At 38.2% G+C, this 8,989-nt stretch overlaps 1 protein-coding gene across 1 annotated transcript in view; it reads right to left on the bottom strand.

The window, feature by feature from the left end:
* Positions 1-8,379, bottom strand: part of LOC138696451 (adhesion G protein-coupled receptor B1-like) — a 78,805-nt gene extending 70,426 nt beyond the window's left edge. The window contains exon 1 of the mRNA XM_069821438.1: positions 8,241-8,379. The gene's annotated coding sequence lies outside the window, so the exon portion shown is untranslated. The remainder of the gene's footprint in view (positions 1-8,240) is intronic.
* Between the last annotated feature and the right edge of the window lie 610 nt (positions 8,380-8,989).

Here is an 8,989-nt window from a genome sequence, read left to right on the forward strand (position 1 = left end):
ATTTCTGGATTGAAGGTGAAATGAAACAAAACATAGTGCAGTATTCTAACAAGGGAAGTACCCCAGCTCGAACGGCTAAAACCGAGTGTAAATGCGTTTCAAATACAGAGCTGTGCTTGTTCTACCACCCATCAAGGTTATTTATCTGTAAAACTCCGCAGTCGTGTACAATCAATGATTGAAAAATAACGAATCTAATGACTAGAGAAGCACAAATCGCTGAAGAAACAACGCCGTGTAACAGTCAGTAACAGACAGTTATGACAAGGAGATCCACAAAATACATAAATGAGGTATTATGTGGCAAGAAGCTACACGGCATTTACTTTAAATAATATACGAGTATAGGGTATTTCAAAAGTCAGTTCAAACATTAAACCGCTATAAATATTATAATATGAGATAGGGAAAAAACAAAAACATCACAGTGTTGGGCAAACAACGGGGTTTACAAAACATTGGGAAGATTTCCGCCGTTCTCTGTTTAACGTACAGCATTCTGTCTGCTACACCATGCACAGCATTTTGCAGATAATGTCTTGGGATATTGACAATTTCTTGCGAGATGGCATTTTTAGTTGCAGTAGGGTTGTTGGATGTGTGAGGAAAACTCGTTCTTTAAGGTAATCCCACAACCAAAAGTCGACTGGATTGAAATCTGGAGATCGCGGAGGCCACATGGTTGAAAAGTTCCTACTGATGACTTTGGTCGGAAAACGAACCTTAATTGCGCTTGTTAACTCCACCATTAATTATTTGTTGGTTATTTTACGACGCTTTATCAATATCTTAGGTTATTTAGCGTCTGAATGAGATGAAGGTGATAATGCCGGTGAAATGAGTCCGGGGTCCAGCACCGAAAGTTACCCAGCATTTGCTCATATTGAGTTGAAGGAAAACCCCGGAAAAAACCTCAACCAGGTAACTTGACCTAACCGGGAATCGAACCCGGGCCACCTGGTTTCCCGTCTAGACGCACTAACCGTTACTCTAAAGGTGGGGACAATAATGGAATAAGACAGACTGTTACAGTAAACGGAGAGCGCTACTACAGCATGTTACAGAACTTCGTCATCCCTAGACTGAGAAATCACGATATGGAAAACATAATCTTCATGCAAGATGGCGCTCCACCTCACATCTTTATCCCTGAAAAACAATTCATTACGCAGATGTTTGACGATCGTGTCATCAGTAGGCACTTTCCAACAATGTGACCTCCGCGATCTCCAGATTTCATTCCGGCCGACTTTTGGTTGTGGGGTTACCTTAATGAACGAGTTTTCCTCACACATCCAACAAACCTACTGTAACTGAAAGATGCCATCTCGCAAGAAATTGCCAATATTCCAAGACTATCTGCAAAACGCTGTGCATGGCGTAGCAGACAAAATGCTGTACGTTAAACAGAGAACGGCGGAAATCTTCCCAATGTTTTGTAAACCCCGTTGGTTGCCCAACACTGTGATGTTTTTGTTTCTTCCCTATCTCATATTATAATATTTATAGCAGTTTAATGTTTGAACTGACTTTTGAAATACCCTATACTCGTATATTATTTAAAGCAAATGTCATGTAGCTTCTTGCCACATAATACCTCATTTATGTATTTTGTGGATCTCCTTGTCATAACTGTCTGTTACACGGTGTTGTTTCTTCAGCGATTTGTGCTTCTCTAGTCATTAGGTTCGTTATTGATTGTACACGACTGCGGAGTTTTACAGACAAATAACCTTGATGGGTGGTAGAACAAGCACAGCTCTGTATATTAAACGCATTTTCACTCGGTTTTAGCCGTTCGAGTTGGGGTACTTCCCTTGTAAGTATGTTTTCAGTAAACTGTCGTGCCTTGCAATCTCATTAAAAAAATTGCCTTTATTCTTTGAGGATTTACTCTCGTCATACCCTCTAATGGAGGACCTAATTTTCCAAGACCCGTATAGAATGCCAAGAATAATTGTTCTATTCTGTCGAATAAGTTCATTATGCTTTTCAATAGAAAGCCTATACTGATCACTTAAAGCAAATTCAATGCTTAGGGTTTTGCCAAAGAAATGCAGTTGTTTTTCCACACTTGTTGTGACTTGCAGAGTCTTTGTGTCGTTTCCTGGATCTGTAAATATTATTTCAATCACTATAATCTGTATCATTCCACACAGATTTTTCACGAGAAAATAATAAACAAAGACGCAAAAACGTTTACTCATTCCTACACATCTACAGCCAGTTTTATCATCATTAAACACAGAAGTTTTCGATTCGGCAAACTTACCCGCAGATGTGATTCTTAAATCACATAGGTTATTCTGTCGCTTGAAATTTGTAGCAAAATTACACATTTAGGGCGTACTGTTATACAGAACGTTGTAGGTTAACTTAAAAGGCACTATAAATAAAGCACAGCTTTCACAAATAATTTTTTAAAAGTATTACTATTAGTAATAACAAAATATGTCATGCAGCAAAATTATAAACAGAAAAATTGAATATAAGCACACGCACGTAGCCAAATGCGGAACCTAGATCACATCCTTGCAAACGTATAAGTGACGTTCTTCCACTCAGCAGTTGCCTGTTTTCATATAGCTCAACTGATGTGACGACACTGTTACATTTTGTCACGCAGGCGCAGGACGGTTATGCGTAATCTACATCGCATTCTCTCCACACTGGTATAAGTGACGTTCTTCCACTCAGCAGTTGCCTGTTTTCATGTAGCTCAGTGGTCGTCAGCACTCGCTGAAATGGGTAAAGGGTAAGCGGAGCCGTCCCGTGTGCCCCGTTGTGCAGCAGGAAAAGGCAGAGACCATACCCGCTAGCAGCTACGAATGCACCATAGTGCAGTGTGTTTTCCGCGGGTAAGAGACGCTAGCCCCAGGGTGCTCTGAGCTGATGACCGCTGTTTGTAGCTCAACTGATGCGACGGACACTGTCATATTTTGTCACGCAGGCGCAGGACGGTTATGCGTAATCTACATCGCATTCCCTCCACACTGGTATAAGTGACGTTCTTCCACTCAGCAGTTAACGTTGCCTCGCTCTGACATACTCCTACTGATGCGGCATACACAGTCACATTTCTTGGGAGTTAGAACTCGCCGTTAATAAATTGGCACGGGCGCGCGCCTTTGTCACTTCGTGTAATATATTTCCATTGCTGTAGCAGCGACATTTAAAATTTGAAAGTAATCTTAAAATAATAATAATTATTATGTGTAACAGGTATAACATGATACACACAAAATAAAGTACCGGTAAATAACAATAGGCCTAAATATATTTTTTGTTCAGAAAAATTCAGGGGATGCCACACATCACTCGCATCCATGCACGCTACGTCCCTGTACTAGTGTAAGAGATAATAAGAAAACTTTATGTTGAACTCACTTTTTATCAAAACATAGGCCCACTTTGAAAATGATGTCCATCTTACTCTATTATAGCCCGCTTGTTTCACACGCTTTCTCCCCCCCCCCCCCTCTTTCCTCTGTTTGCACAGCCTGAACCGTAGCGTGACAGATTGACTTATCTACCTACACGACAGTTATATGTGAACGCAAATATAAGAATTTATCTATATTTTCAATATACCGGTATGTGCTTTTCAACTGCAGAGACTGTACAGAATCGATGTAAGCATTATATAAATATAATAGGGCCTAAATGGACGAAAACTGAATTATTCGAGGAAATCTGACTCCAAATTCGATTTGTAAATTACAAATGTCAGAATGTGTTGGAAATGGCCTCAATTGTGAGATTTTATCACCTGACTAACACATGAGCTAGAAATGGATCAGTGTTGCCCATAACTACAGTCCTACGACATGCTCTCCACATGTTAGGACAATATTGATTGCGCTTCTGGTAAGTGTGGTTTATACCGTAATTCCTCCAATATTTACAGGACGGAACGAAGTAAATAATCCTATCGCTGCAGAAGAAAAAAGTGATGGTGAACATGATAATGATAATGATGTCGCGAAGATATCAAGTTGGTAGATAATCTCTTAATTATTGCGGCATAATTTTCTTATTATCGGGAGATACATGTACTGTATTTAAAACTACGTACATACAGTAGCTGCCTACTCTTGCTAATTTTACCCTGACATATTGATAAAGTGACTGGGTTACCAGATGATCGAATGAGTAGACAGACAACCATCCGAACGTGAAGTTATGTGTTCAGTGGGACGAAAAATTAACCTGCGTCATCTCATATCAATTTTGAGATCAATAGTGTATTAAGCGCACTCCATAAGCCGCAGATGAATGTGTAATATTCTAATCATTAGGCCTATGTACCTCTCTTGTTTTCCCAAACATCCAACTTATCAACAGGTATCTTGCTTTTTCAGTATTGAAGTAGTACTTGATTCAATTCTCGAGTCTGTTATTTTTCTCTAATTATGCCTATAGTTTTATTTTATGACTATTTCTCAATATTACAAATGTCTTTAAGGAACCCGGAGGTTCATTGCCGCCCTCACATAAGCCCGACATCGATTCCTATCCTGAGAAAGATTAATCCAGTCCCTAGCATCATATCCCACCTCCCTCAAATCTATTTTTACATTACCTCCCCAAAGGCCTTTTTTCCTCCGGCCTCCCAACTAACAATCTATATGCATTTCTGGATTCGCCCATACGTGCTACATGCTCTGCCCATATCAAACGTCTGGATTTAATATTCCTAATTATGTAAGGTGAAGAATACAATGCGTGCAGTTCTACGTTGTATAACTTTCTACATTCTCCTGTAACTTCATCCCTCTTAGCCCCAAATATTTTCCTAAGCATCTTATTCTCGAACACCCTTAGCCTCTGTTCCTCTCTCAAAGTGAGAGTCCAAGTTTCACAACCATACAGAACAGCCGATATTATAATTGTTTTATGAATTCTAACTTTCAGGTTTTTTGAGAGCAGACTGGATGACAAAAGCTTCTCAACTGAATAATAACAGGCATTTCCCATATTTATTCTGTGTTTAATTTCCTCCCGAGTGTCATTTAATCAACTACGATGATTATCTAGAGTCTGAGTAAATAAAGGTGATATTGCCAGCGAATTGAGTCCAGTGTCTAGCGTCGAAAGTTACCCAGCATTTGCTCCTATTGGGTTGAGGGAAAACTTGTGCCAACCTGGATTTGAGCCCGGGTCCACTCGTTTCATGGTCAGATATGCTAACCATTACTCCACTGCAGTGGGCTAATGTTTGTTATTCTGATTGGGACTTTTCACATACGGATTGGGGGTTTGGTAAGATTTGTGATAGAAATATCAGCTGTGGGACAAATTTTCTATAAATTATTGTTTTCCCTTCTACTACCATTCCATCGTTGTTCCATAATGACCACAGGCGGAGATACGGGGGAGCATGCGGGGGCAATGCCCCCAAGTCAAAATGATATAGGCTAACGTCTCCCTCTTTAGCCTTCAGTATGTAGAAGCATAATTCTGAGGAGTTATACTAGATTTATTTGCTAATTAATGTACTAATCAACGTTTAATTAAATGTTGTTTCTAAGTAAGAAATTCTTATGCTATTTATCTTGATATACTACGGGTAAGAAAGAATTGGGATAAACCTGGAACGTTTCTTAAATAGAGTTCACTTCATGCAGTAGCGCAACCAGAATTTGGTTCTGGGGAGAGGATTTGATTTTTTTCTTTATTCAAAAAACTGTCTATAATAGGTACATATGGTAACAAAACATTAATGTTTCATTATTACTTATATTTAGTTTGAACGAAACAGAGCTTTTCATTGGACTAAAAAGGTCCCCAAATAAAGCAAATAGAAAACCATTTATTGCTGAGTCCACATGGACACAAATAATGCAACGTAACAAATTAGGCCTACACCGTAATAAAAGGAATCAATCACTGAACTCCACACCTATTAGCACTTACGCCAGAAATAGTCTCATATGTGTCCACCGTGCCTATTATATTGTTATTTATGTACAATGGCTGGAGAAGGCGTCCTGTGCGTGTAATCCACGGACTCTGGCGTGTAAGACCCTAGTGGAAGAATAATATTCAGTGGAAGAGCAAATACGTAGTTATATATGAAGACCCTAAAACGGGTCAAAGCCAGAAATGTCAATAAACAACTGTTCGCAAGCAGCTTCACTTCGCTCCACTCCGCTCGCAGTGGCCGGCCTCTCATTCTCATACAATGGAAATCATAACTTTCATCACAACAACCCACTACTCCACTACAATATATCAAGAGGGGTATATTATATTATATTATATTATATTATATTATATTATATTATATTATATTATATTATAGAGGAAGCAGTGACGGCTCGTGGTCATTTTTGTTGGTGGAGCCAGATATTTAACAAATTTTGCGATATGCGTTAAATAATGCACCAAGATTTTTTATTTCATTTTAGTTAATTATTGTTTCTACTTAAAATAATACAACTAAAACTACCATCTACATAATAACGCAAATTCAACATTAAACTCAGCAATTTGCAGAATTATTTATAAAGAAGATGTGCTCGTTTGTCCTTTCTGGCAAACTTTTCTCATGCCCCTTTTCTTAAGTTCGGGATTTGATGGAGGTGCTCCTTAAGAATAGGACAGAAAGCCAACGAATTCAGCCTATCTTGACCCATGGTGTTTCTGAGAAATGTTTTTATCTTGTTTAATGTGCTGAAACTCCGTTCTGACTCAGCTGTTGAAACAGGTGCTGTTAGTGTGATTCGAAGGGCTTTTCCCACTTCAGAGAATGAATCTTCAAAGGAGTAATCCATTAAAAAACTGAACATATCACACACAGAGGAAATGATTTTAAATATATCATTTCGATAGAGCACTGATAGTTCATTAATACATTTTTCTTTCGAAATTAAAGGACTGTAATTTTTACGGAAATATTAGCCCGGTCGGTGGGGAACTTATCTCTGTACGAAGCAAATTTCTTTGGATCAAGTATATTAAAGCTGCCATTATGTGATTGCAGGTAACGTCGATTGAATTGGTTGATAATGATATCGCATATTTCTTTGGCATCTACTGACAGGTTTACTTGCCTACCGTTGTTGAAACGGGGCCCGTTTGTCATAAAGGTAGGCTACATTACTTTTTTTTTTTTAATTGTAACACTTTTAACGTTTTTAACTATAGAAAGTTTTAAAGTTTTAATGAAGTGTGAAAGTGAACATAAGAAACAATGTATCTGAAACTTGCTCTCCTTCAGAAGTTCTCAGACTTTCCCCATAGGCCTGCTTGTTGTGAGTACTGTGAACGAATAAGCCCTCATGTCCGCATAAACGTACAAAACCTGTAACATTGTCACACTTGCATTTTCGCATACCATTAATTACTTCAGGCTAATGGCACTCAGATGTAAATTGTATCATTAAGTTAGTTTTATACAATATAAACAAATAATGTGGAAATTATAAACTCTTATTTGCAAAAATCTGCTGGAGCTAAATCCCATTAGTCCTTAATGACGCACCGTCCCTGATGATTGTGAAATGCCATAATACTAACATTTTTACAAAAGTCTTTCAAATAATTGGATCAAAGTTTAAAATATAAGTGAATATTAAATTAATATGACATTGTTGCTCCAAACATGTATTTCATCCAAACGCATAATTTTAAACTTATCGAATGTCACACCAAGATATGACATTATTATTATTATTATTATTATTATTATTATTATTATTAATCGTCATCATCGTCACCACCACTATCACCACCATTCTATTGGCTTCAAAATATACCCAATATTACATAATTTTTAATACCGTATATGGCTGTTAGAGCTTTCATTCAAATAATAAATTGTTTTGAGTATAAAATTGTGTCTCAATTAACATAGATCCATATAAAAATCGTCATTGTTATTATTGTTTTGGATTGGTTATGTTGGCAACAAACTGATATATGATCATGGATAATTGTTGTTGTTGTTATTATTATTATTATTATTATTATTATTATTATTATTATTACTACTACTACTACTACTACTACTACTACTACTACTACTACTACTACTAATTGTTAATTTGCTTCGCGGATTCCTGGCACGAGAAAGAGATGAGATTTTGCTAACACAAACTTGTAAGAACATAAATCTGCGCCTAGTCTATATACTTTTCTCAACGCACTCGCGGACATATGACACAGACACTCACGTACTTAATAAGATCACAGGATTAAATTCTTAGCGCCGCCATTATTATCGAGCAGGTACTCACCGGGCGTCGCCGCTGCTGATGTCTGCAGCACAGCATCCCTAGCGTCGGTCCAGTGTCCCGACGCCGGCGCCGGCGCCGCTAAGTTGCAATCAATTGGAACAAATTGAGCTCGCTCTGCGCTTGCTGGTAAAAATGGAGGGGTTGAAAAACAGAGACCAATAAAAAGACGGACGTGTCATTCATATCGCTTTGCAAGCGATGAAAACATTCGTCGGAGTAGGAAGTAGCAAATCTCTTCGCCTCCTCTATGCTATGTAGTGTTAAAACTCGGGACAGAACTCACCCGTGGCGGAGTGCCTCTCTGCCTTTCACTTGGTGACCCAGGTTCGATCTGCGTCTGGGCAAGAAGAAATTTGTGGTGGACAAATCGAACTAGAAGGGTTTTTCTCGGGGTTATCCCGTTTCCCTTCACCATTGTCATCGTCATTCCACCAATACTTCAAAATTACCCTCACTCTGCAAAGTCTCGAGTCAAGTTTCCAGGACAAATTTAATAAAGAATGGCTGAAATTTGTACACATTAGTGTTTAATAAATACTAGTAAAACTTGAGACGTGGGGGATTAATTTCTCCAAGGTTATTTACACTGGCAAATTTTTCGTGGTTTCATTCAATTACTCCAGCAAGGAATAAAGATAGTTATCTCGTCTATATGGTAGCAGAGATCAGACATGCATGATACTTAATCTATTTTCTTTCACAATTCTTGCTCAATTTTAATAGTAACTGGTCAATATCTCGTTCCAGTG

The sequence above is a fragment of the Periplaneta americana genome, chromosome 3, assembly GCF_040183065.1.
Source record: "Periplaneta americana isolate PAMFEO1 chromosome 3, P.americana_PAMFEO1_priV1, whole genome shotgun sequence".
In the NCBI taxonomy this organism is placed as follows: domain Eukaryota; kingdom Metazoa; phylum Arthropoda; class Insecta; order Blattodea; family Blattidae; genus Periplaneta; species Periplaneta americana.